The 25,932-nt window shown below is 38.6% G+C and overlaps 1 pseudogene and 3 gene segments (V, D, J or C); 3 read left to right on the top strand and 1 right to left on the bottom strand.

Moving 5' to 3' along the window:
* Positions 1–25,932, top strand: part of LOC104674124 — an 840,972-nt gene that overhangs the window by 428,447 nt on the left and 386,593 nt on the right.
* The window catches only part of LOC104656245, a 632,938-nt gene that overhangs the window by 255,161 nt on the left and 351,845 nt on the right, over positions 1–25,932 (top strand).
* Positions 1–25,932, top strand: part of LOC104656285 — a 576,427-nt gene that overhangs the window by 219,848 nt on the left and 330,647 nt on the right.
* LOC104656238 lies at positions 7,239–7,688 on the bottom strand (annotated as a pseudogene).

Raw genomic sequence — 25,932 nt, 5'->3', positions numbered from 1 at the left:
TTTCATTAAGACCTCAGTGTCTTACAGCTTCTCATGACTCTTCTCTCTCCCACTGTCACCTTCTATAGCAGCAGGCTCTTTCCTGGCAGATCTTAATGTGGGAACTAAAAAAGGATTGATGTGTACCACATATTACCACAGACAGATTGATAGGGCCAAGCTAGAAAGAATTATGTAGAAAAACACGGTGATAGAAGCAAAAGGCAGAATGGGATGTACAATTGAGCCAGAAAATTCAAGGCAAGAAAAGATAACAGAGATTGAATGTCCATAAATGTCCTTATTTCTGTGCTAGGGCTCTGTGACTGCAGGCACAACAGAGAACACATGAAATCCTAAGGAAAGAGTGTATGTACTGGGCGTTGGAGAGCTGTGAGTACCATCAGAACTTCCTGAGTTTCTTCTAAATGTCCTTTCTTCAGTAGGTAAATTTCTGAAGCACCTGTGGGTTGAACGAAGAATTACCTAAAGGGCTAAATCTTTCTCTTCTTAGCTTTTCTCTAGTCAGTGCCAGACTTTAGGGTACGTGTCCTCTGGGATCACAGACCTCATTGAAAACAAGTCCCAGTATCCTAGTATGGCTTCCATTCTAGTGGGAATGGCGAGCCAGGCCCCCACTATGCTCCTGTCCTGGGGATGAATGCTCACTGAGGCTCTGCAGTACCTCTATGCCATGGCTCTCCTTTAGTCCTGGAAACAGCATTCAGACCCCACAGTCTCTCATAGCAGTCACTCGGGATCTTACAGCCTGCTCAGCAACAAACAAAAACATAGTGTGGGGCTCATAGCATCCCTTCCAAAGACTAGGTTTTCTGATTCCAGGTACAAGATTCTTGTGACAAATGACAAAAACGATTTGTCAATTCTTCCGAATAGAAGGTCCAGCAATCCTAACCTCCCAGTGTGAACCAGAGAGATGCTGTTGTATATGACTATGCTCTGAAAGGCATGAGAGTGACAAATGAGGCTGCTACCGTGTGATAGCCCATGACAAAAATAAAAAGGATGGCAGCCTTGGAAGCCAGTTGAAGAAAACACACCTAAAACACACTAGCAAGAACAGAATGCTTACTCTTTATTTTTGATAAGAAAGCCCATCTATCATATGCTTCCTTGGTCTAGGGGCCAGGTAACAATAATAATGATGATAATGGTATTAAAATACATCATTTAATATCATTTTCATTAGTAATAAATAAAAAACAAGATCAATTAAGTAAGCATGAAATTCAAGTAATTAGAAGAAAAAATAAATCTAAGGAAATCATGAAAATGGTATAGATAAATGTATAAGCATAATTAAATGATGAGAAAAAAGTAGAACTGGATAATTTTTAAAAAATTGAATCATGAGAAAATTAGATTAACTCTTCTTTTATTGAAGTAATTATTCAGAAGAGAGGACCTATGTAATAGGTATTATACAGGTGTATAGACACATTTATATTTACGTTATACAGTTTTCTATCATTTTGTCATCTTAATTTATGTTTTAGTTCTCCATGTGTTTCTCATTCCTTCACCTCTTTTCAAGCAGGTGGTGTCTCTGTGCTTCAACATGTAAGTGATGGTGCCTGGGAAGACAGAAAGCTGTGTTTGCCTATAGAGTCTTCTGGCTTGCTTTGAAAAATCTAATTTCATTCAGGAATAATAGGGTTTATGGAAGTGGAAGAGGTGGAAGGAGGTTTTTGGTGATAAATAGAAGAGAGAATGGCTTTTCCAGAAGAGAAGAAAGGGGTCTGTCGGTCCTGGGCAGCAGGGAACAGGTCGTTGTTTCTTGACAACTCTCTGAGAATTAATAAGACCCAAGAATGGGATGGCTATTTGGTAATGAGAAAGAGTTCTCAGACTTGCAAAAGATTTTGGGGACTCCATAAACCTGAAAAACAGAAACCTTTCACTTGGAATACACACTAACATGAATAGTTTATAACACATTGGATAAGAAGGCTGTGTTTGTGATTCCACTCACAGACTGTAGTGACACGATTTATAGTTAAAGTGGCTTGTGAGAATGATTACTGGGCAAAGAACAGAACTTGTCTTGGTTGTCTTTATAATCACACACACAGGTCTCATTAGATCTTTGAAGCATTAGATCTCAACCGTTCTTAAGTTTGGATATTGGGCCAGGACAGATGAAGAAGACCTGGGAATCCCTCAGCTCAGCTCTTGTGGCTTCACATTGGAAGTGAGCACAGAGGAAAAGGCTAAGGGATAGGGCAAACAGTCATGCTCATTGTGGATTACTCAGAGTTCCCTGTGAGAAAGGCATAAAAAGGATGTAAATTCTGTAGTAATCCTGAACTCACAATCGTATGCAGTTCTGCCCATCAGTAGGGAGCAGAGTTCTTGATCTCTGCATGCCAAAGAGGGAAGGAAGATCAAAGCTTATTTTCACGCTTTAACAGGTACAAGCAAAATTCTGAGAAGGACTGCCAATATCCTATTCATAATGAATCTAAATTGGAGTGAAAAGGAAGAAGTAAGAGCTCTCCTTACTAATAAGGAGACAGAACTTCCTCCACCTTTCAGTCTCCCAGCCTGAGGCTCAATCACCTACCTCTGTGTGCTGTGTTCTTTTGGCACCTGCAGCCTGTCCCCAGTGGTGCTGCTGGGCTTATGGCTCCCAGTGTCAAGGCAGTGAACTTATTCTCAACAGGTGTACAGGGAAAGGCAAACTCAGTGAATCAAATATTTTTAATATTCTGAAAAAATGATCTGGAAATACAAACATATAACATTTAATAAATGTTATTTATAAATTATATGAACCATTATCAACTTCTCTTCCTCTGCCTTAGCCATGTCAGTAACTCAGTTATTCTCTCTCATTTCTTGACATTACATGATACTCAAGATTATTCAAGTATATACATAGGCCTATAATAGTTGCTTTTCTGTTTCCATCCCCTAAATGTTGGTTATAGTATCTTATAATGGGACCTACAATATAAGCACTCCTCACTTACACATACATTTGTGCTTAAATCTCAGTAATCTCCTACTAGTGCATGCAGTGCTGATCTCTTTAATTTATGGTTACTTTTTTCCAGTTTCTTCCATTTCAACAACGTGCACATTTTGTTCTTTGTGCCACCTCACAATTTTTCTTTGCTGACTCTTTGTTTCCTTGAGAGGATCAGGCAAGAGGAAACTGACTTCTCTCATCTATTCATACCTACTCTGTGATCTTAGATAGGCTTCCTCCTCTACCATATGAAGACAATTTTACCTACTCTACCTCTTAACAGGATTATTCTGAATTATCTTCCAAAATGAAGATTTCTTTGCATCAAATAATATAGAACTAGGAAAGAATTATATATATGATGAGCCTCATTGTATGGGTGAAGTAAAATGTAGACTATTTCTGAAATGGATTTTATATTAAATGGCAATCTGGTTAGAGGTTTAAATCACTAAAGAGGTAGTTATTCATATAAAACCGACTTACAGTTGCTTTGATAAATTAATCAGGAACACAGATCAGTTAATTAATTTATAGCACTTGTTAACATCCAAAGAAATTAAACCTTTCATCTCAGAATTAAGCTCTAACCATTTACACTATAGTCATTTTAAGAATGTTAGGATTATGGGCTGGGCACGGTGGCTCATGCCTGTAATCCAGCACTTTGGGAGGCGGAGGCAGGTGGATCACCTGAGGTCAGGAGTTCGAGACTAGCCTGGCCAACATGGTGAAACCCTGTCTCTACTAAAAAATACAAAAAATTAGCAAGGCATGGCGGCGGGCACCTGTAACCCCAGCTACTCAGGAGGCTGAGGCAGGAGGATCACTTGAACCTGGGAGGTGGAGGTAGTAGTGAGCCGAGATCGTGTCACTGCACTATGCTCCAGCCTGGGTGACAGAGCAGGACCCCATCTCAAAAAAAAAAAAAAAAAAAAAAAAAGAATTCAGGATTATGTAAAGCTACTAATTAACTAAAATAAGAAGTCTTTTCCTTGGAAAAAAAGATGTAACAATCACCTTTGGATAAAATTGGGTAGAACAGATTTCCCTACAAAGGTTAAAGGGATAAAAACACAAGGTATCCCCAGCATCTACATTAAAGACTTAACTTAAAAGAAGTAAAAATATCTCAGTAGTTGAGTTGAGGAAGTGGGTCTAGGATATGAATATCCACAGCTGCTGGCAAGGGAAATATATGTTAAAACATTCATAAAATTCAAAGTAATTAAAATGTGTAAGTATACATGCCCACTTAGATTAGACGTTAATTCTTAATAATTAACATAATGATCTGTGGCTGTTTGTGGGCCACTTCTACATCTCAAACTTTGATGTGGATCACCTGGGGATCTTGTTAAAGTACAGATTATGATTCAGTAGGGCCTGAAATTCTGCATTTCTAACAAGCTCCAGGTCCTGTTGAAGCCGCTATTCTGCTGAACAAGGTTTACACTATCTGAGAGGCAGTATTCTACAGGAGCTAAGTGGGTCCACTTTTTAGCCACACTGCCTAGATTAGAAGCCTGGCTCTGGGCTAGGCACAGTGGCTCACGCCTGTAATCCCAGCACTTTGGGAGGCCGAGGCAGGCGAATCACGAGGTCAGGAGATTGAGACCATCCTGGCTAAAACGGTGAAAACCCGTCTCTACTAAAAATACAAAAACTTAGCCGGGCATGTTGGCGGGCGCCTATAGTCCCAGCTACTTGCAACGCTGAGGCAGGAGAACGGCGTGAATCCGGGAGGCAGAGCTTGCAGTGAGCAGAGATCGCGCCACTGCACTCCAGCCAAGACAACAGAGCGAGATGCCGTCTCGAAACAACAACAACAACAACAACAAAGCCTGGCTCTGCCCGCTTACTAGCTGTATGATTATGGGAAGATTAATGAAAATCTCTGTGTCTCAGTTTCTTCATCTGAAAAATGGAAATAATGTTAACTTCCTCCTAGTGTTGTTGTGAAGAATAAAAGTGTTGATTTATATGAAATGTTCAGAAAAGTCAATAGCATTGTTAATTGTATATATTGTTTGGCAAGCTTGTCATATAAAAAAATCCATGTGTTTTTGACTGTCTACTAAATACCTATGTGTTTTTGATTGGTATCTAATTGGCTACTTGTGTATTAGTTGGTTAAAAAGGGACAAGGTGACTAATTACTGAGTTTTACGTAATTGTTACACTTCTTCGCATAACCCTTGTCACAGAACAATATAGTCATATATTCTGGGCACTTTTCACTTAGGATGAGTGTGGCTGATGAGGCTGATATATTCTTGGATTTTTCTAGATGATGATTCATCTAGGCTGGGCCTTTCATTAGGGCCTGTTGAGAAAGAATTGAAGTAGTAAAGTTGAGCTTCAGGGAATCGTCTAAATAGATTGGTTGAAACACAGTCTGATTTATATACATAATCTCCATACAGCCTCAAGACATCCTTGTGGCATAAGTAATAAGCTTCATTCAGTTCATTAGAAAGCTGTTACAGGAGTGGGTTAAGTAAATTGTTTGATGTGACCTAGCCAGTAAATGGCAATGATGGAGTATTAATATAAGTATGTCTGAATTCGGTATCAAGTCATTTAGGCAGGATTCATCACTCCTCCACCAAAAGTGTTAAGTGTTAAAAATATTTCTGAAAGTTTTATCTCATATCCAAAATTTTTTATATTCATTATTCTATTTGTTCTGGTGATCCTGAGCTCCCTTGAGGACATTGGTGGCACTAAGGAGAGGCTTACACAGAACTGGTGCCTTGAACTCAGTTTCCCCTCACCACCCTTATCACACTGGAGGCTACCCAGGGTGGACTCAGAGTGGAAGGAGAACTGTCCATGTGGACCACAGGCTGCTACCATGGAATGATTCTGGAGGACTTGATAGGGTGACTAGAGGTTCTATTTTAAGCTCTGAGAAATGTGGAAAATCTAGGGAGGTCAACAGTTGACCCTGGCCCTTTCCTCTCTGGGGCAACCTCCAAAGGACTATTCTATTTCTCTCGTTTGTTATTGAGCTCTACTTCATGTGTAAAGGCAGTTTGGATAGTTTCCAAATCTTTGTTGGGTTGCCCCTCTAAACCTTGGATAAAGTCCTTCTCCGTGGCCCCATTGTTAGCAGTTATTACATGTCCAATGTTTGCCTGTAATGTTGCTACAGGTCTTTTTTGACACATGAGTTCTGAAAATTTCTTTTTGACAGCAGCTCTTTTGGATAGTAAGGACCTGGAAGGCAGAGACCATATCTTGTCACATTTATATCCCCCAAATCTAGTACACGGCCCGAAACTGTGTTTATTAAATGAAGAATGAGTTGGAAAATTAGATTCTGGAGAAATGGCTTGCTTAGAATATTTTAGTCAGGAATGAACTTCGTACTATTTTGCCTCTACTCCTACGGAACCACATTTTTTCTAATTACATACCAAGAGGGATAGTTGTACAGTTTGAGCAGGAGGGTTTTTATTTTCCTTGTAATATACTGATAAAAAACTTTTTAAAATAATGGGCACATTTGAGATAGAATATTTTCTTTTTAATATATTGATAAACTTTTTTTATAATGGGCATATTTGGGATAGAAGTATATTCTATCCCAAATACACTCATGAAACAAGCAAACATTTCTTCTGCTTGTTTGCTTGCAAGCAAACGAGCGAAACATTTCTTTAGTAACTGACCAAAGATGATAGTGATTCCATTTCAACTTAGAATATGAAGAGCTAAATAGTGTGACTTAATTTTGTCATATATTATGAATAACAGAGCTCATGAGAAAATAAGCTGTATTTTCACATATTTGATGGAGCAGAATATGGCAGGGAAAGAGCAAAATCTCTTTCATCTGGATATTCATCATCTCACACCAAATCTTCATTAAACTTGGGTGCAAGAGCTATTAGGAAAGCACTTCGGAGTTTTCTTTGAGACTTTGTGGTGTGGCCTCTGATGAACTGTTAATCTGGAGACTCCCATAAATGTAAATAAACTGGCCATAGGACAGTCCTCAAATCCAAAAGATGAAAGAGTGCAACCAAACCTGGCTCATTTGCAATTGCAGTGATGCCTTGTGGAAATAAAATTAATATCTGGAGTACAATGACTTTAAAACAAGATCTTAGATCACTCTAAATAGCTGTTAATCAGAAAAAAAAAGTTTGCAGTTGCTGGATATTTTAGATCTTCACTTCTGGATTCCAATTATTTAAGAGACCACAGAGCCTTTGTCACCAGGGCAGAGCCATTTACTCTGATAAAGGGGAACAAGATCTTTTTTTTTTTTTCAGTCTTTCATATGATTTTATTTTCTTCCTTCAACCATAATAATATGATATCCAAATTTTGTCTTAACCAGCGGGTCTGTAAACACAGGGTTATCCACCCCACTTACAGGCAAGGCGAATGCTGCTTCTTGAAATGATCCCACCATGGACCCTCTGGTCATCCAACCCAAGTTGCCCCCTTGCCTCGCTTTATCTTCACTATACTGTGAGGCCACTTCATCGACTCTCATCCCAGACTTTCACTTTTCCATGGCTTCCATGATTTTGCCATGTTTTTCACATAGAATGTGTCTGACCTTTACTGCATTGCCACCACCTTTGGGACCTTGAGCCTTCTTGTCAGCACTGTCACTCCCAGAGGCTGCTCCCCCTTTCCCCGCTTTTCCAGAACCACTTTTTCCTTTGGGCGGCATCTTGGAAGCTTGTTGTTGAACTCTGAACTGGGGAACAAGATCTTACAAAGAACATTGTTGATGTGAACAACTAGTTTACTGAAGTCATGTCCTTCAACACAAAAAGAAAGAAGAAAAAGAGAGATGGGACAAGCAAGTTGTTATCATCTTTGATTTCTCCTACATCTTCACTAAATCTTTTTATAAACATTTTAAAGTGGTCAGGCATGGTGGCTTACGCCTGTAATCCCAGCATTTTGGGAGGCTGAGGAGGGAGAATTGCTTGAGCCCATGAGTTCAAGACCAACTTGGGCAACACAGTAAGACCCCATCTCTATGAAAAAAAAAAAAGACAAATTTTAAAAGAGGTTTTAGAATCACATTAATATAATTTCTTTCCCACAAGTCAGTTAATCTCACAGTGCTCCTTAAGCTCACTCTCACATACTGTATTTCCAAGAGTACTGTAGTAGGTTATAATATTATTTGATGACAACTATTTATCTCCCACCCTGCCATGATTTAGTCAGGATGTACTTCCCCCGACATTGTTGACTTTGGACTTGGCCATATGACTAGCTTTGACCAATGAAATGTGAGGGGATAGGAAGTATGCCACATCAAAGAAGAAATGAAATGTATTCATGTATTTTGGCTCCTTCTATTTCTGCTCTGCATGTATCATATAATAGTCATTCTTTCAGCTTCTAACTCCTAATGTCAAGCAGACTCAGTTCTGCATACTTTAGAATGAAAAGTTGACTCATAGAACAGACCTGCTGTCTACTTGCAACAGGAAGCACAGCCTCAGAGCCTCGGAAATGCAGCTGACACGCAATTAATATACCATAGACAACAAATTTGTTGTTGTGAGGACTGATATTTTGAGATAGTTTCCACTGAGCCTTATCAGTCAGAATTGACTGATATATAAGTCATATCAATTCTATCTTTTAAAGATTTCTCATATTCAGTCACTCCTTTTCAATCTCCTTGTTACTATCTTGATCTACGTTCTCATTATTTCTCACCTGGCTAATTGGAATAACTTTTTAGTATATCCTCTACCACTTAGCTCATGCCTCTCCAATCTATTACCAACTCTGGAGTTGTCCTGCTAAAACACATCTGTGATTAGATCACTAAGCTATTTCAGGACCTTCCACAGCTCTTCATTACCCAAAAATAAAACTCCAGGTTTATTTGGCCATCTACACCACTACTCCCAGTAACTGTTTATCCTCATTCCTATCATTACCTCCATGATCTCTGAACTTCAGCCCATCAGATGACCTCACTCTAACACCTCCTTCTTTTATATGTTTTTTTTATAACATATAAAATAACTTGGCAAAATTCTACACAATCATGAAGGCCCAGTAAACATGATATCTTAAAAAAAGAGATTTTTCCAAGTTATCTGTTAATAAATTACAGCTATTCCCACCCCGTCTTTTAGTATTTTATAGTTTTGCAATAGCACAAACCCACCATGTTATGAATTTTTTTTGGTTCTTTTTTCCTCTCTAGCTCAGGTTCCTCAAAGATAGAAACTTTTTCCTGTTCATCTCTTCAATCTGAGCTGTTATTAACAATCCATGCCATGGAAGAAGCACTCAGAAAATGGGCCTACAGCTTGGCCCCAGTGCACTTTGACAAGGGCCCTTATTAAATGAGAGCTGGTTTATGCTTAGGTGTGCTGGAAACATTTTACTGTAGGGACACTTGAGGTGCCTCTAGTTCATTATATCCTTTACGCCAATTCATGACTTTATTTCCTTTTCTTATACCCGGCAGTTCTTACTTAGGATAGAACCCCAGGAGAAAGATATGACTCTAGCCATGCTGTTTTGGATTCCATCCTTTTAGTAAACTGTGGCAGAATTTTTCTTCTGACTGAAAGTGTAAGGAGATTCAAGCACTAAAAAAGATCATTTCATATTCCCAATCAGTATAATGACAATGATAGTTAATCCCAGTGTCAAGGAAATTTTCTTCTCATTCCCATCTTGAAATTAAATCGTTATTCTGCTTTTCAGAGAAATGCATATTATATCTAAAGGGCTTGGGTTATGGGATTCCTCAAAGAAGCAGTCAATAGCTCGTTATCCTTGAGCAGCTCATTTCTTGTTCCCATGAGCCCCACAGGCTGACCCCCTCTATTTTAAGCCCCTCGAGGAATCTGAATTCCCACATACCCACTTACAGGTAAAATTTTTAAAAAGAAAATGCATGTGCATTGTATTTTCCCATTTAAGATATTAACAAATAGTCATATGGCCAATCTGACTATCTTTACTAATGACTCTATGCAGTGGCTGAAACAATCCTCTCAGTACGCAAGATTTTGTGATATTTGAATACATACTACACCCACACCACAACGTCTATATCCTTAAATCACTATACCAATGCACAGACACTTTACATATTAATTCATGATTGTGTATTCACATCTTTCTGTCTAGTAACTGCTGGGGTTACAAGAGTGAAAAGAGAAGCACAACCTTTTCCACAAGGAACTTGTGGATGAGCCCAACAGGTGCAATTACTGGATAGTGTGATGAGGGCTTTGATAGGCATGAACTGGGGATCTAATAACAGAGTAATGCAGTAGAATATCAAAAATGTATTCTAAATTAAATAATCTACAACAGAATTGTTCATTTTTAATTTAGTAAAAATAAGTTTATGATACTGTACTTACTCGTGCTGTATGGCCCTGTAAATGTAGTATCATTTCACACCAGATATGCCCTCCACTACAGTTACAGTTACTCAGATACTACATGGTTCAACATACTTGTTGAGGATATCAGAAATGATAAGATGATACTTTCATTATCTTCTATTATTCTTTTATTCTGTCTTTTAAATGATCAATGCTTAAAAGGATGTATTTTCCATTTTTTTAATAAGGTCACAATACTCTTTGTGTAACTGGACCCAGGTCCAGCTGCTCGCCACTTGAAAGCCAAACACGAGAGGCGAGGGTAGATGGGAAAAGCAGGTTTAATATGAGAGCCAGCAAACTGAGAAGATGGCAAACTAGCATTCTAAAGTACCATTTTACGTTTTTAAATTCACCATGGGGTTTTAAAAATGAAACGCAGGATGGGAGACATGCAGGAATGGTGCAGGGTGCAGGGTTTGTGTGTCTGGTTCTAAAGGCTATCTTAGGTAATCGCCCCTCTGGGGGTCTGGTTGGTGTTATCTTGACTTTGGCCTGGTGGTGGACAAATTGTTCACAAGTCCCTCTAAGCTTGATGATATCTCAATGGGGACTGTTCCTGGTTTGTTTCAAGGTTCGACTCTGGGATTTCTTAAGCAAGAGAATAATCAGACAAGCATGCATTGCTGGCAAGGAGTATCCAGAGGGGAAGAAATGAAGGGATGAGAGGGGAGGGAAGGGAAAGAAGAAAAAGAAAGTGGGTGAGGTCTTCTGTTACATTTCTACTTTAATCTTGATATTTATGCATACCAAATGCAATTGGGAGAAACAGAACATTATTGGAAATAAATCACTTTTCTATCTCTCCACAGGAGGGTAGTATTTCAAAAGGCAACATACATTTTGAGTTGGAGGAAGGGGCGGGTGGAGAGTGAATGATTCCATTGGCTGCCACACTGAGGCTCCTGCCTTTCTACAGAACTCAAAGTGGGTGGCAGCAAGCACTCTTCTAGCCCAGAGAAGCCTGTTCCAGGACGGGCTCTTTCAGGAGCAGCTAAAGTCAGGGGCCATGACCACCATGTGATAGAAAGACAAGATGGTCCTGAAATTCTCCGTGTCCATTCTTTGGATTCAGTTGGCATGTGAGTTGAAAAGGTTCCCAATTAAATTAACAGAAAATCCTAAGAAGATGGAAAATCCCTGATGGCAAGTTGCTTTATGGCAAAGCATGAAAGGAGGAATTATAAAAGAAGGAAGAGAGGGGGAGAGTAAGGGAGGGAGGAGAAAGGACTAAGGAGGGAGGAAAAATTATTTCAGGTTGGGGAACAATCCCTAATCCCCTTTCCTGGTTGCTTCTGCTCTGTTTCTAAACAGGGGCGAGCACCCAGCAGCTGGAGCAGAGTCCTCGGTTTCTAAGCATCCAAGAGGGAGAAAATTTCACTGCGTACTGCAACTCCTCAAGTGTTTTGACCAGCTTACAATGGTACAGACAGGACCCCGGGGAAGGTCCTGTCCTCTTGGTGACAGTAGTTACTGGTGGAGAAGTGAAGAAGCAGAAGAGACTAACCTTTCAGTTTGGTGATGCAAGAAAGGACAGTTCCCTCCACATCACTGCGACCCAGCCTGGTGATACAGGCCTCTACCTCTGCGCAGGAGCACAGTGCTCTTGAGGCACCTGCTACCTGCACCCAAACCCCGCTGCCAGTCCCAGTCACATGGCTGCCACATGCCTCCAGCTCCCCCTCACACAGCTTATGGCATGAATAGAGAGAACAAATCAGCCCCTCAAGGAACTATTTCTACTGCCTTTCCAGAAAACATTTTCCACACACACTGAAGGACAAGACCCCTCTGCTATAACACAAATATCTGGAAATGCAGCCTGCTATTAGGATCATTAACAATATGGGTCTGCAACTCCCCAGGGTAGGCAGTAGCAAAGAGAGTTGATATGGAGGGACAAATGGAAGCTATCGGACAGACTGTTTCTGAGTGTTCCACCCCTGTGTAGAAACAAAGCAGAAGGCACCAGGGAAGGAAGCTAGGGATTCTTTCCTAATCTGAAATGACTTTTTCTCCCTCCTTCCACCTTTCTCGCCCCCTCATTCTCTCTTTCTTCCTTCTTTCATTAATTCTTCCTTTCATAGTTGGCATCAGGGATTTTCCATCTCTTTAGGAATTTCTGTTAATTTAAATGGGAACACCTTCAGCTCTCATGCTAATTGAATCCGAAGGATCAACATGGAGAATTTCAGAATACATCATGGTTCAGATTGGTCATTCTGTTTTCCTGAAGACCACAGCCAGGAATGCTTAGTACAATGGGGCAGAAATGGATGGTTTCACAGCTTTCTTGTAGTACTCCAGAGATGATGAAGCTGCTGTTTCCAGACTCTTACACTGCAGTAAAAAGCAGAAATATTTTAAAAATTAGAAGAAAGTTACCACTTTTTTGGAAGAAAGATACCAATAGTACACCTCAGTAGCATTCAACTGTGGTTTCAAAGCAATATCCTAGTTGGTGGTTCTGAACGTGCCCAGACATTAACTACAATGGCCTGTATGTGCACACGACTGGCTTGGGGATGAGTCTTTGAATGACAAATATCAGTAACTTCAAGTTTTCAAGGTTGAAGAAGAAAGAAGTTGGCAGTTTCCTCCACATAGCAAGCCCTCCACTGGCCCATTTTCATACTTGAAGAATTTGTATTTGTTCTGTGAGGCAAGATGATATAGCACAATGCACATGAGTTTTTGAGTTTTGAAATCAGAATAACTTAAATTAAAATCTCGTTTTTGCAATTTTCTAGCTCTGTGTCCCTGGGCAATTATTTATCCTCACCTACATTTCCTTATAAATTAGTGTTAGTAAGAACACCTATCTTGCTGAGTTGCTATGAATTAAATGAGATAAAATACACAAAATTGTCTCAAGTTCCAGGCATAACATGTATACTCAATAAATGTCTCTAAAATAATATTGTTATTGATGCCCCTAAATAAGTGTCACCACTACTGTGGAATTTTCACTGACTACTTAAGGCGGAATGAGTTATTCTCTGCCTAATACTCTGAGTCATCACCAGAGGAGTCAGGAAGGCAGACACTGCAAGCTGCCAACCTAATCACAGTTCTCTTCTGCCTCCTTATTAACAAAACCCTCAATTTTGATTTGGACAACAGTATGTCCAGCTTTAAAAAAACACTCAACACTACATTTTACCCTCTCTTGCAGCAAGGGATTGCCATATACATATAGAGCAGTTCTGACCAGTGAGATAGGACCAGAAATCTGCTAGGGCCTTCCTGTAATGTTTTTTTTTCTCTCCTGATATGAGTACACATCTCCCATTTCCTCCCTTTCTCTTTTTAAAATACGGAAGTGATAACTTTACCATAAAGGAAAACACATACCTAATCCCCTTTCCCTATCCCATGCCTGGTAGTCTTTTAGATGCCAAGTCAAATCCAGCCCCCAGATTTATTTTTGCATGAAAATTTTTAATAAACCATTATTTGGTTGAATTTTTTGTTGGTGTAGTTAAACATAATTCTAACTGTAGCAAGATTGACAGAAAATGGCTTTACGATTTCTTGTTTCTATGTGTAAGAGCAGGAAAAGATATTAAATTACTTTGTTTATACAAACATGGGGCCTCCATTTATGTTGATCATATCTATTTCATAAAGTATTAATATTCTCATAATTTTTTTATAAAGGAAAAAAACTTCACCTTTCATTTAGAGAGGACTCGTTATTAAATTTCCATAGCAATTTCTTATACTTATGGAAGATTATGGAATCCAACTTTCATCCTAAAGTATTTTAACCACAGACAATTTCCATGCAAATAATAATTGTAGTCTTACATTTGTCCTACTTTTATATTCCAAAGGTTATTTTTCTTATTTTCTTATCCTTATTCTACCCAGTAATCCATTTTAAAAGCAACCTCTAAACATTTTATCACATTAAACTTCTTAATTCTGAAAATTTTAAAGGCAAATACAAATAGAAATGAGAAAACAATGTTAATTCTCTCTGATGCAAAAAGAGAAAGACACTCTCCCTTCCCTTTTCTTAGAGCACCTACTTTAGAAAACTTGTAATTGTGAGTTTTTTTTCTATCCCTTTGAAATGTAGGTAAATCTTTTTAAAAGCTAAATAAACCTCTTGCCAGTTTACAATCCAGGACTGTCTTTCTCAAGGACCTGAGAGCATTTTTTTTTTTTTTTGAAATGTAACCACGAAGGGAGGCAGTGCCCTCATCTAGTTTTAGGGGAGGATAGGAGCCTAACTTCAGCTGGTACTTTGCTCCCAGGTGCAAACCAACCTCCTGTCGTAAACGTATGAGAAATACTTCCTTTGCATGAAGGCAATTACAAAACAGGTGGCTACCTCAATTACCAGGTAAATTGAGGATGAACTATGTGTGACAAATGATGCTGTCAAGTCCTCTAGTTATTGTTTATCTTGAGAAATTGTAGACAATCAGTTGCATCTGCTTGGCTATATAAAAGGATAAGATTTCTTTATTTCTTTGCAATATCTTTAGTGGATTGCCTGTGAGATGCATCACATTCTGGTTTAATGCTTATTCAATAAAACTGTTTCTTTTCTTTCTTTTTTTTTTTTTTTTTTTTTTTTTTGAGACAGGGTTGTACTCTGTCACCCAGACTGGAATGCAGTGACATAATCAGGGCTCATTGCAACCTCTGCCTCCCAGGCTCAAGCGATCCTCCTGCCTCAGCTTTCCAAGTAGCTGGGACCACAGGTGTGTGCCATCATGCTCAGCTAATTTTTTTTGTATTTTTTTATAGATGGGACTCCACCATCTTGCCCAGGCTGGTCTCTAACTCCTAAGCTCAACCTATCTGTCTGCCTTGGCCTCCCAAAGTCCTGCGATTACAGGCGTGAGCCACCATACCCAGCCAAAACTGTTTTCTTTCTCTTTCTCTTCTAGCTTTGTGGGAAGGTGTTCTGGGTTGATAGGAGATTCTGTTTTACTTCCTCAACAAAATGGCCCAGGGTCTTTCCATAATCACTGGGCTTACATGTCTCTTCCTGAAAAGCACCATGACACTAAGAAAAGAGCAAGGGTTTCTAGTGGCTCTGTCCCTTATTGGCTGTGTAAATTTGGGAATATTATATGAACTTCATGAGCATCAATTTCCTGATAAGTACTGCAGGAAGTAAGTATAAATACATAATTTACAGTATTATTGTGAAGATTAGCAATGTTTTGGGAAATGCCTAGCATAATGGACTTAAAAAGTAAAAAATTGAAAGTGGGAACCACAGCTTCCACAAGGTACACTCAAAACCTCATTTGTGTCCTGATATACGTTTTGAGCCAGGAATACGTGTAAGAGTTAAAGAAAGAGTAAAGAAACGTGAAACACAACTTGGCGGTTAAAGACAGGTTTACTTTAGATAAAACCTGAAGGGGACTTCTAGTTGATTTTTTTTTCTTTTTTCTTTTTTTTGATCAGGAGCACTTTCTCTTACAGACTAAGAGTGTATATTGGTTTTAGGGTGAGGGGGTTTATCACAAGCTTGGAATGTTTATGTGTGGAGGAGAAGTTTATGGTGGGGGTTTGAATCTCTCTCAGAAGAGGTAAAGTTATCTTAAGGCTGACCTCTTTCTGGCAGGAGGGGGGGTTATCTCAGGGCTGGCACCTTCCCGGTCAGAGCAGGGTTATCTCAGGGCTAGTATGCCTCTAGCTGGGGAGGAGTTTGGAATGTTTCTGGTTGGAGATGTTATTTGTGGTTTATGGTTTATGTGGTATATAGTTTGTGTGGTTATTTGTGGTTTATGCTGACCATAGCCATTAGGCTGATGCCCTTTGGACTTAGGAGGTTTTTGATTAAGGTGAACTTTAGAATGAGGGCTTGTCCAAGATGGCAATGTTCCTGCTCTATCAGTATGGAAAGGACACAGTCTCTTCCAAGGAACCTACTCTCATGGTGATAGACAGCCGTAGACTTGCTCCCATAGCCATCATTCTCCAGGGGCTATAAGTTGAAGAATCCTCTGACCTACAACCTTCATTCAGAGCAATAATATCTGAGAGAAACTGGACACTCTCCACACTCCTGAATCACTGTGTGCCTTCCTGAAAACACACTGCTGATGTTTAAGACCAGACTCAGGCACCACCCCTGGGTGGGGCATCTGAATTGCTGCAGAGGAAGTGGTGTTAGCTCTAGGTGGTACTCTAACCTGAGAAAAGTCTCCTTAGGCTGTCAGGAGGATTGATGAATGAATGAAGAATAAAAATTTCTGAAACATGAAGAGGGCTAATAATTTAGGCCGAGGGTAGGGGATCAGTATCAAAAGAGTATACGGACCATAAAATTCTTAATAACACATATAATCCTGCTTTCTTATCACCAATTCTGCTTTATCTCTAAGAGCCAAAATGAAGCTTGAGATTTAAAAAAGACAATTTGTTTAACATTTATTTATAGTTTCATGAATTAATATTTTTTAGTATCGGGGCCAATATGAGACTTGGTCTGTTTGTCCAAAAATTATTTCTGTTCACTGTTCTTATCTAAACCATGCCTATGGACATAGAGGGTAGAAGGATGACTACCATAAGCTGGGAAGGGTAGTAGGAGGCTGGGGGACAGGTGAGACTGTTTAACAGGTACAAAAAATAGAACGAATAAGACCTACTATTTGATAGCACAACAGGGTGACTACAGTCAATAATAATTGTACATTTTAAAATAAAGAATATAAGTGGATTGTTTGTAACTCAAAGGATAAATGCTTGAGGGGATGAATACCCCATTCTCCATATGTGCTTATCTCACATAGCATTCCTGTAACAAAGCATCTCATGTACTCCATAAAAATATGCACGTACTTAAGTACTCACAAAAATTAAAAATTGAAGAAACTCAAGGCCAAGAAAAAAATTTAAAAAGAAGCAAATTGAGAAAATGTAAGGTGTAGCTGGGAAGAAAAGGTTAGAAAAAGGTAAGAAGAAAATTGTGGAGGACTGTCTGAATTGAAAAGCATTGTCTCTGTGAGTTTGTCAACAGCAACATTATTAGCATTTTGGGCCAGGTAATTTGGGCCAGGTAATTCTTTTGGGAGAAGCGGCTTTTCTGGGCACTGTAGGGTGTTTAATAGCATCCCTGGTCTCTGCCCACTAGAGGCCAGTAAGATCCTCAGCTGTGGCAAACACAAATGTCTCCAGACACTGCCAAATGTCCCTGGAGGCAAATAGCTCCTGGTTGAAAACCAATGGTCTGTATGTCTACATATTGAATGTTGAATTGATAGAGCAGGAAAAACTTTTAGGAGACATATATATGTGTATATATATATATTTATAATATATATTCATATATACAAAATGAGGATGTTAACATTTTTCTACTATTATGACACATTTTTTATTCCTATGGTGGTCATATGTCCTAAGTTGCTATTATTTTATTTGGCTTTAATTAAATAAGATAATTTCAATGTAAAAATGGGAATTGTGATATATATAAAAATATATATATTTTTATATATAAACATATATAACTTTTTATACAATTCATTCACAATGCAAAAAAAAATTCCGTCTTATCATGTTCCAGATTTTACCTTGGTCAATATCTTTTATCTCTGACTCCTCAAAGACATATAGACTATTTCTCTATTCTCTCTCTAAGCTGCTGTGTTCCTACTTTTCCCCCAAAAGATTCTTAGACCCTAAAAAGATGACCCCTCCATTACCCCCAACCCACACACATACACACACAAGCACTCACACATATGCACCACAGTGTGCAGAAGGTGGACTAAACCACAGATAGGTGGAGCTTTCCACTACAAAGCTGAGTGGCAACGCCCTGGAGCTGCTGCAGCTGGATCTGTCTCATGAAATTGCTCAACCTGTTGAATATATTTCTAGTGGGGAACACATTTTTGTTATCATTTCCTATAAAATAGAGAAGGACTTAATTGGGGCAGTAAAGGGTATTATAAAAACAAATAGATGTCTGTTAAAGGAAGCTTTCTGGAGTATGTGATGCCTTCGTTCAAAATCTGGCCATTTCATAGGAGTTAATCAGACTGAAGAACAAAAGCGTGTGGGAGAAGATGCTCCAGTGTGAGGAACAGCACACATATATAGGCAGCAAGCAAGGCAGATTATCGCAATTTTAAGACATAATGTATAATTTGTAAGTTATTACATAATATACATAAGTGACTCTCATTTTATGGGAGACTAAACAAGAACCTTGAAATGAATCGTCTGTAAATCTTAATATGGTAAGGTGAAGGATATGGGAACAAAATTACTAAGCATATCTACATCCTAACAGTGCACAGATAGGGATAACTGCACTAAGAACAAATAAAAAGAATCATGATACTGATTGATGACAAGGAAATGTTAGTTCTTTAGAGACCCTAATCCCTTTTAAGTGTGGGAAGCATTTCTAAATAAGTTGTAGAAGATATGATAAATATGATACATAACGTGATACATTTTGACTATTGAATATAGCTGATAATTGTCTTTAAAAGGGAGGAAATATATAAGAAAGCTTTGACTTAAAGAAAAAAAGATTTTCTGATTTTTACAGTATAGCTGATATTGGAGTTATCTTTTAGCTACAAACTACTACAAAACTGAAAAGACATATGAAACAATTCTTTTTAAGGAGAGAAGACAGTGAATGTTTGCAATTCTTGGGAGAGGGAAAGACTGCAAAGTGACTCCCATATTCACTCAGCATTTCTCCCTTGTGGCTATGTTCTAAGCCTCAGCACTAGAACTTGGAGCCCCAGAAGAGAGTGGCAGCCCTACTGGGGAGGAAAAAACAGAGATGAATATAACTGTGATTTGAAGAAAAGGGTACTAGAGAGAAGTGAATCTTAAATAAGAGGGTCTTAAAATATGTGTAGAGTGTTTGCAGAGCCTACACGTAAACTACACATGCATAAGGAGAAACTTTGGGAAGTCTCACAGAAAACAACTTCTGGGGGTCTAAAAGCTCCATGGAGATTTCAGTGGTTGCATTGTGCAGAAAGACATTGGAGTTCTGGCCTAGCCAGAGCAAAGAAACCTTGGGAAACACCTTGGGCTTTCAATTGACTCACTAGAGTAGGGATTACATGCTAAGAGTCAGGGCTATGTTCTAAGACAAAAATAATAATTGAGGAAAGAAACCCTCCCCTCATAGAGATTAAAGTAAGTTTCAACAGTATCAGGGTTATCTGCTTGTAATTTAACAAAATTAACATTTTTAGAGAAAAACAAAATAATCTACAGATTTGATAGTGTATAAAAAATGTAATGAAGTAAGAACAAGGGCCAATAATCAAGAGATAATATAATGAATAGAAGGAGACCCACAAATGATTTAAACGTGGAATTAACACACAAGAATTTCAAAATAGCTATAATTAATATGTTTTAAAAATTAAGGAAATGTGAATAAAATAAATCAAAATTTTCAACAGGAAATTATTTGAATAGCATATTTCAACAGAGTTTTAAAATAGTAAGCATACATTTAAAAATTACATGGACATTATAGAATTGCAAAATACAGTATCTGAAATTAAGAAGCCATTGAGTGGGCTTAACATGAGACTGGAAAAGGGACACAGAATTAGTTAATGTAAAGACAAATCAACATGAAATGCCTTTAAGTCAAATAAAGAAAAAAAATTAAAGAACAGATCTGAGCATACAAATGATGTGAGGTAATTCAAATGGCCTAGTATATGTGTAATTGGTGCCACAGAGAGGAGAGAGAAAATGCAACTAAAACAATCTGAAGAAATAATAAGTGGAAATTTCCAATTTGATAAAAGTCTCCGCTGATTCAAGGAACTCAGCACACGCACACACACTCACAGAACAAGAGAAAAGCATACTTCTCCACATCAGAGTAAAACTGCTGAAAATCAAGGAAAAAGAGAAAAATCCTTAAAGTCAGCTTTGCTTTTGGTTTTCAAAGGGTCAATTGCATTTCCCTCAAGTTTTTCTGAAATCATGGATGAGTGAGCCTAGTAAATGCCCAGCGCTCTTCAGGAGCCAGGAAACATGTGGCCCAGTTACAAATTTGGGTACAGCCTATGGGGGCCTGAAGATCACTGCATTTGATCCACATAGGTAGATACCTGAGCAGCTGGGCTGGCCGAAACTAATTTGACATTATAGTATAGGCAAGAGAATGACATGGACTCCTCATTCCAGTCAACCAAAAGCAAAAAAATGGGTTATTCTACTGGCTGAGATTATTGATACTGTCTTTCATGGAGAAATGGTTTGCTACAATAAAGTGGGGTAAAGAAGAGTATGTCTGTGGAAACTCTTAATCCCACCATGAATGATGATAAAATTTAATGGAAAACTACAGCAACTCAATATAGGCAGGACTGCTAAAGACATAGATCTTGAGGTCATCATCCCACCAGACAAAGGAATGTGCTTGCTGAGAGCAAAAAAACAATAATGAATGATGGCAGAAGAATGAAATTGTGCCTAGCAGCTACAACCACTTGACCAGTGACAGAAACAAGATCTGAAGTAGTTATGGGTACATCTTCCTTTAATGGGTGTGTGTGTGTGTGGTGGGAGGGTAGGAGTTAACAACCCATTCTTTGTATTTATTTTGTTCTTCTACTCTCTGTAATAGTATGTGTTTTTATCTGTTAGCTTTATGGCTCACTATAAAATTTACAGGTTATCGAAGGAGAAGTATGACTCAACTAGAAAAAGAATAAACTTCACTTAAAGATGTATAAAGTGACACAAGGGACCTTGCATTTTCTTTTGGGGAAAAGGTTAGCATCCTTACAATTTTATGGAAGATAATTGCATCATATTAGATAGAATAATTATTTTACTATTGTCTTATATGGAAATTAAATACCATCAAATGAGGTATGACCTAATGCAAAGTTTATAAGGAGGTACAAAATGGTGGTTTGTACTGGATTAAACAGAGAACCAAGTTTCCCAGAGTTTTCCTTTTTTGGAGGGTAGCAGGATAAAATTGGCCAAAGAGAAATGTGTGTGAGATATGGAAGGCAAAAGTGAAACAGTAGCCACTCCTCTCTGAAGCAGTCATTTGTCATATGTGACAAATAGACACGGATATGCCCAGCAGGTTCCAGCTTGTCATCACTCTGTTCCACTCCACGTCTAGCATGCCTTCCTGTTGACCAGTCACCTTCAGATGCCTGGCAATAGATGAATGGAGATGGTAACCACTCAAAGGCAAGAACTTCCTTGGACTTCTTTAACTTCCCCTTCAAATCACACTTCAGCAGCTGCAGATGCTTGCTTTCTCAGATTAACTGGTTAGAGTTTCCTTCTCTGTCCTTCACACAGCCCTTAGACTTTCACTTCCCTGTCTCCTTTCACAATCATGTAAAGCCAAATTCCCATAATTAAGCCCCTATCCCATACAACTCGTGGTGACTTTCCTGCACTTGACTGTACCCTGATTGATGCACTAAGCAAATATAAATTAGTTCAATGGAAAGTTGTCCTGTCTTTAAAAAAATGTGTATCCAGATACCTATTGGGAGAAAGAACAATCAGAAATCTAGTCTTAGCAGAAAAAGAGTAAATCTTAAAAGAACACATGTAGCAAGGTGAGTTGCAAGGGAAAGAAGAGAGGGAAAAAAGGGATGCAGTCTGTGGTCGCCTGCATTTCTATGAAACACTGGGTGTGAAGAATCAAATTTATCACTATGTGAAGATATAGGAATTATTTTTAATTTAAAAATTCTCATCAGGAAGAAATTACTTATAATATAACTTTATGAATAATTTAACATATGTCAATCTAATTCTGTGTTGTTATAATAAAGATACCAAAGGAATAAGTTCCACTCCCATGTTTCAGAAATTCCTGGTAGTATAACTGAGTTGTCTTTATTCGAGAAGACAGATTTCTCTAAACATATCTGGTGACTCAGTTTGGTGTATGCAAATATGAATATGTATATGCTATGACAAGTGTCCCCACGCCTCCCCCAACCAATTTCCTGTGTAGAGACAGCTGTGTCACCCATCTCCACTGATTCTGCAAAGGACTTGTCATAAAACTGAATAGGGCCAAGATTCAGGCTCTTTAGAGTGGTTACTTCTCTAGGAACAGAAGTGTCAACGTGACTTTTATAACGTGCTTTGAACACATTATAAAATTAATAAATTGATAGGCTCATCTTCTGCTCTCCTACAAGCTCAAAACACTGGGAATCTTTTATACCTCCAGAATGGAAACTCTTGCTCTTATGTAGCTGAGCCATCATCAGTTCTTGTAATGTTCACCACTCTCAGTAGATAAAAGTTCTATTTCATTCTAATTCTTCTATGATATGATTTAGAATCATTTTAATGACACAGTCTTCAGTGTGAGAACTTCTCCTGGTTCCAGCATACATACCCCAGGAGGAGCAGAATCTCCTCAGGTCTAGGGGACCTAGCGGACTGTAATACTCTCTCTTTCTCTCTCTCTTTTCTCTCTCTCTCTCTCTCACACACACACACAAGCAACAAAGTGAATTCACCACAAATATAAAATTGTGAGCCGCCAATAACCCACAATCAGCCTCAAAGCTTGCTGAAAAAACTTACACAAACACCCCTCCCAAATAAAACAGTTTTCTGTAGCAAGGCAAAGAGTCACTCATATCCAATGATTCAACATGGGACTTGTGGTACATCTGTGCATTGTGTATTTTGTACTTTTGTTGTCTAAATGATGTGTGTGTCTGTCTGTGTGCATGTGTGCATGTGTGCAAGAGTGCGAGCGAGAGAGAATTACAGTCCACTAGGCCCCATGGACCTGGAAAATCAGCCTTCTTATACATGATTCATGCATGGATCCTCATGTTTTGCCTGTGACCACCCTTCCTAACATCAAGTCATAAATTTCCTACACACAGATACCGAAATTCAACTATAATGAACTGAGTTCATTTGCTGAGCACTCCTGGCTATAATTTTTCTGTATGCTTTTAAACTTGCAGATAACTTTGTCCAGGATGCCCTTTTCTTACACAGCCAACTCATCAATCTTCCTTTATCTCTTAAGGCCCCAACTGAAGAGCTCTACCTTTGTAGGGTCTTCCCTGACTCCACACTGCTAACTTCCTCAGCAGAACTAATGGATCGCCATTATGTTTTCCTCATAAAAACACTCATGTTTCATGCTATGTTGTAAATATGTAGTTACACATTTGTCTTTCTCTTCAGATTATCAGGTATTTATGAATGAAGATTGTCCCATAACCATATACATATATATATATTTTTTGAGATGGAGTTTCGCTCTTGTTACGCAGGCTGGAGTCCAATGGCATGATCTTGGCTCAACTGCAACTTCCACCTCCTGGGTTCAAGCGATTCTCCTGCCTCAGCCTCCCAAGTAGCTGGGATTACAGGCAGGTGCCACCACACCCAGCTAATTTCGTATTTTTAGTAGAGACAGGGTTTTGCCATGTTGGCCAGGCTGGTCTCGAAATCCTGACCTCAGGTGATCCACCTGCCTTGGCTTCCCAAAGTGCTGGGATTATAGGTGTGAGCCATGATGCCCGGCCAGACTTAAAATATTAATGGACTTAAAACACTTTTAATAGAGGCATTTTAACTTTTCTGAGTATTTGTTTCATTATTCTTCAAGTGAAAATTCAAAATGTTTATTACCATAATAAAATATGCATCAAATATTATTTTATTATGTGTTATCTGTCTTTGCTAAAAATAATTTCAAAAAATATTTTGGAATTTAATCTTAGTTGAAATCACTAGTTGCCCTACTAATTCAGCATTAAAAGTACAGTTAATTCTGCTTCCTTCCTCCATCATCGTAAACCATGGAGAAATACACTACCTGTGGACCAAGAGTGAAGGTAAGCAGCTATGTTGCCTTTTGGTGTCTTCTGGTAAATTTCATGAGTATATTGTCAATAGACTTGACAGGATTATGTCACCATTTTTCTCATTTGAAAATACAGAACACAGTAAATGATCTCATTCAAGTTACAAAAGAAATAATTTCAGTTCAGAAGGTGATCTAATACAGAAGATAAATTTCGTTGTGCTGATTTGTGTTTTTAAGAGAGGTACCCAGAATTTAAATTTAATTTAATTATGTTGTGCTATTTATAATATAGAAAATATGGGCACATTTGAAGACCATATTAGAATTCAATTACACTAAAGACTAAGCTACAAAACTTCTCTGTGTTCTAAATTCATAATCATTGTATTAAATAAAACATCATACCCACATGTGTCCCCAGTAAGTATCAACCTTTATTAATGTTTTTAAATGAGATGTCTGCCTTAGTATGCCAGTTGACAAGGTGTCAGTCATTTGACCTTATGTAATTCTCTAATTTTCAGCTATCATTTTCTACTATTGCTCTGTGTGTGTTTGTGTGTGTGTTCTCTAAAAGCTTTTCCTTCTCTTTCAATCTCTTGTTTTTTAATTTTTTATGGAGAAGGCATTATAAAATCATCTTTAGGAAGTATAGAAACACTTTTACAAAAACTTTCTACATTTGAACTAAAGGGGGCAGTGCTTCCTTTCATAAAGATAAATAACTTTATAGCTACGCACAGGGTTCTTCATAAGTAAAATGAAGGGTCTGTGGAAGGACATAAATAAAGCATAGGAGGTTGAAGTCAGATTTGCAGCTTTCTGTGCAGGAGACAAGACAAACTGCGTCTTCACAGGAGGAATGGGCATGCTCCTGGGGGCATCATTGCTGATTCTGTGGCTTCAGCCAGTCTGTGAGTTGCGCATGGGAGGTTTGAATATAGTAGGAAAAGCTACAAGGAACACTACAAGGCTGGGAGATAATTGGAGAAGTTTTGTTTTGTTTTCCGAATCATGATGGTTTCCTGTGGGGACCTTAAAAATAAAACTGAAATCTGTTATTCTTTTTCCAAACAGGGGTAAATAGTCAACAGAAGAATGATGACCAGCAAGTTAAGCAAAATCCACCATCCCTGAGTGTCCAGGAAGGAGGAATTTCTATTCTGAACTGTGACTACACTAACAGCATGTTTGATTATTTCCTATGGTACAAAAAATACCCTGCTGAAGGTCCTACATCCCTGATATCTATAAGTTCCATTAAGGATAAAAAGGAAGAGGGAAGATTCACAGTCTTCTTAAACAAAAGTGCCAAGCACCTCTCTCTGCACATTGGGGCCTCCCAGCCTGGAGATTCTGCAATGTACCTCTGTGCAGCAAGCGCACAGTGCTCTCCAGGCACCTGCAGCCCATACTCAAACCTGCTTTGGGGACCCAGACTGGGAGGCACACAGACTCTCTTCCATTTACACATGGCAGTGTGAAAAATTATGCTTTGAAGTAAGTGAGGCAAGTTGAGCTTAAAGAAAGACTGATACATGACAAGTCTTACAAATAAGTTAAGAAAGTTCCCTGAGTTTTAGAGTGTTTAAGAGTCTAACCACTCTCCTTTTCTACTTTCAGAAAGAGGTTGCTGATTTAGCTAAAGCATAAATCTCTGGTGATGCTTTGTTTGTGCTAGCTTCTGGAATGAGGGTGCCCAGTCTCCCTTGTATACTAGGGGGCAAGAATGTGTGTTTGGAACGGGAAAACCA

Source organism: Rhinopithecus roxellana, chromosome 5 (genome assembly GCF_007565055.1).
Source record: "Rhinopithecus roxellana isolate Shanxi Qingling chromosome 5, ASM756505v1, whole genome shotgun sequence".
In the NCBI taxonomy this organism is placed as follows: domain Eukaryota; kingdom Metazoa; phylum Chordata; class Mammalia; order Primates; family Cercopithecidae; genus Rhinopithecus; species Rhinopithecus roxellana.
The sequence above is the reverse complement of the archived record's forward strand: the minus strand, read 5'-3'. Positions and strand labels throughout refer to the sequence as shown.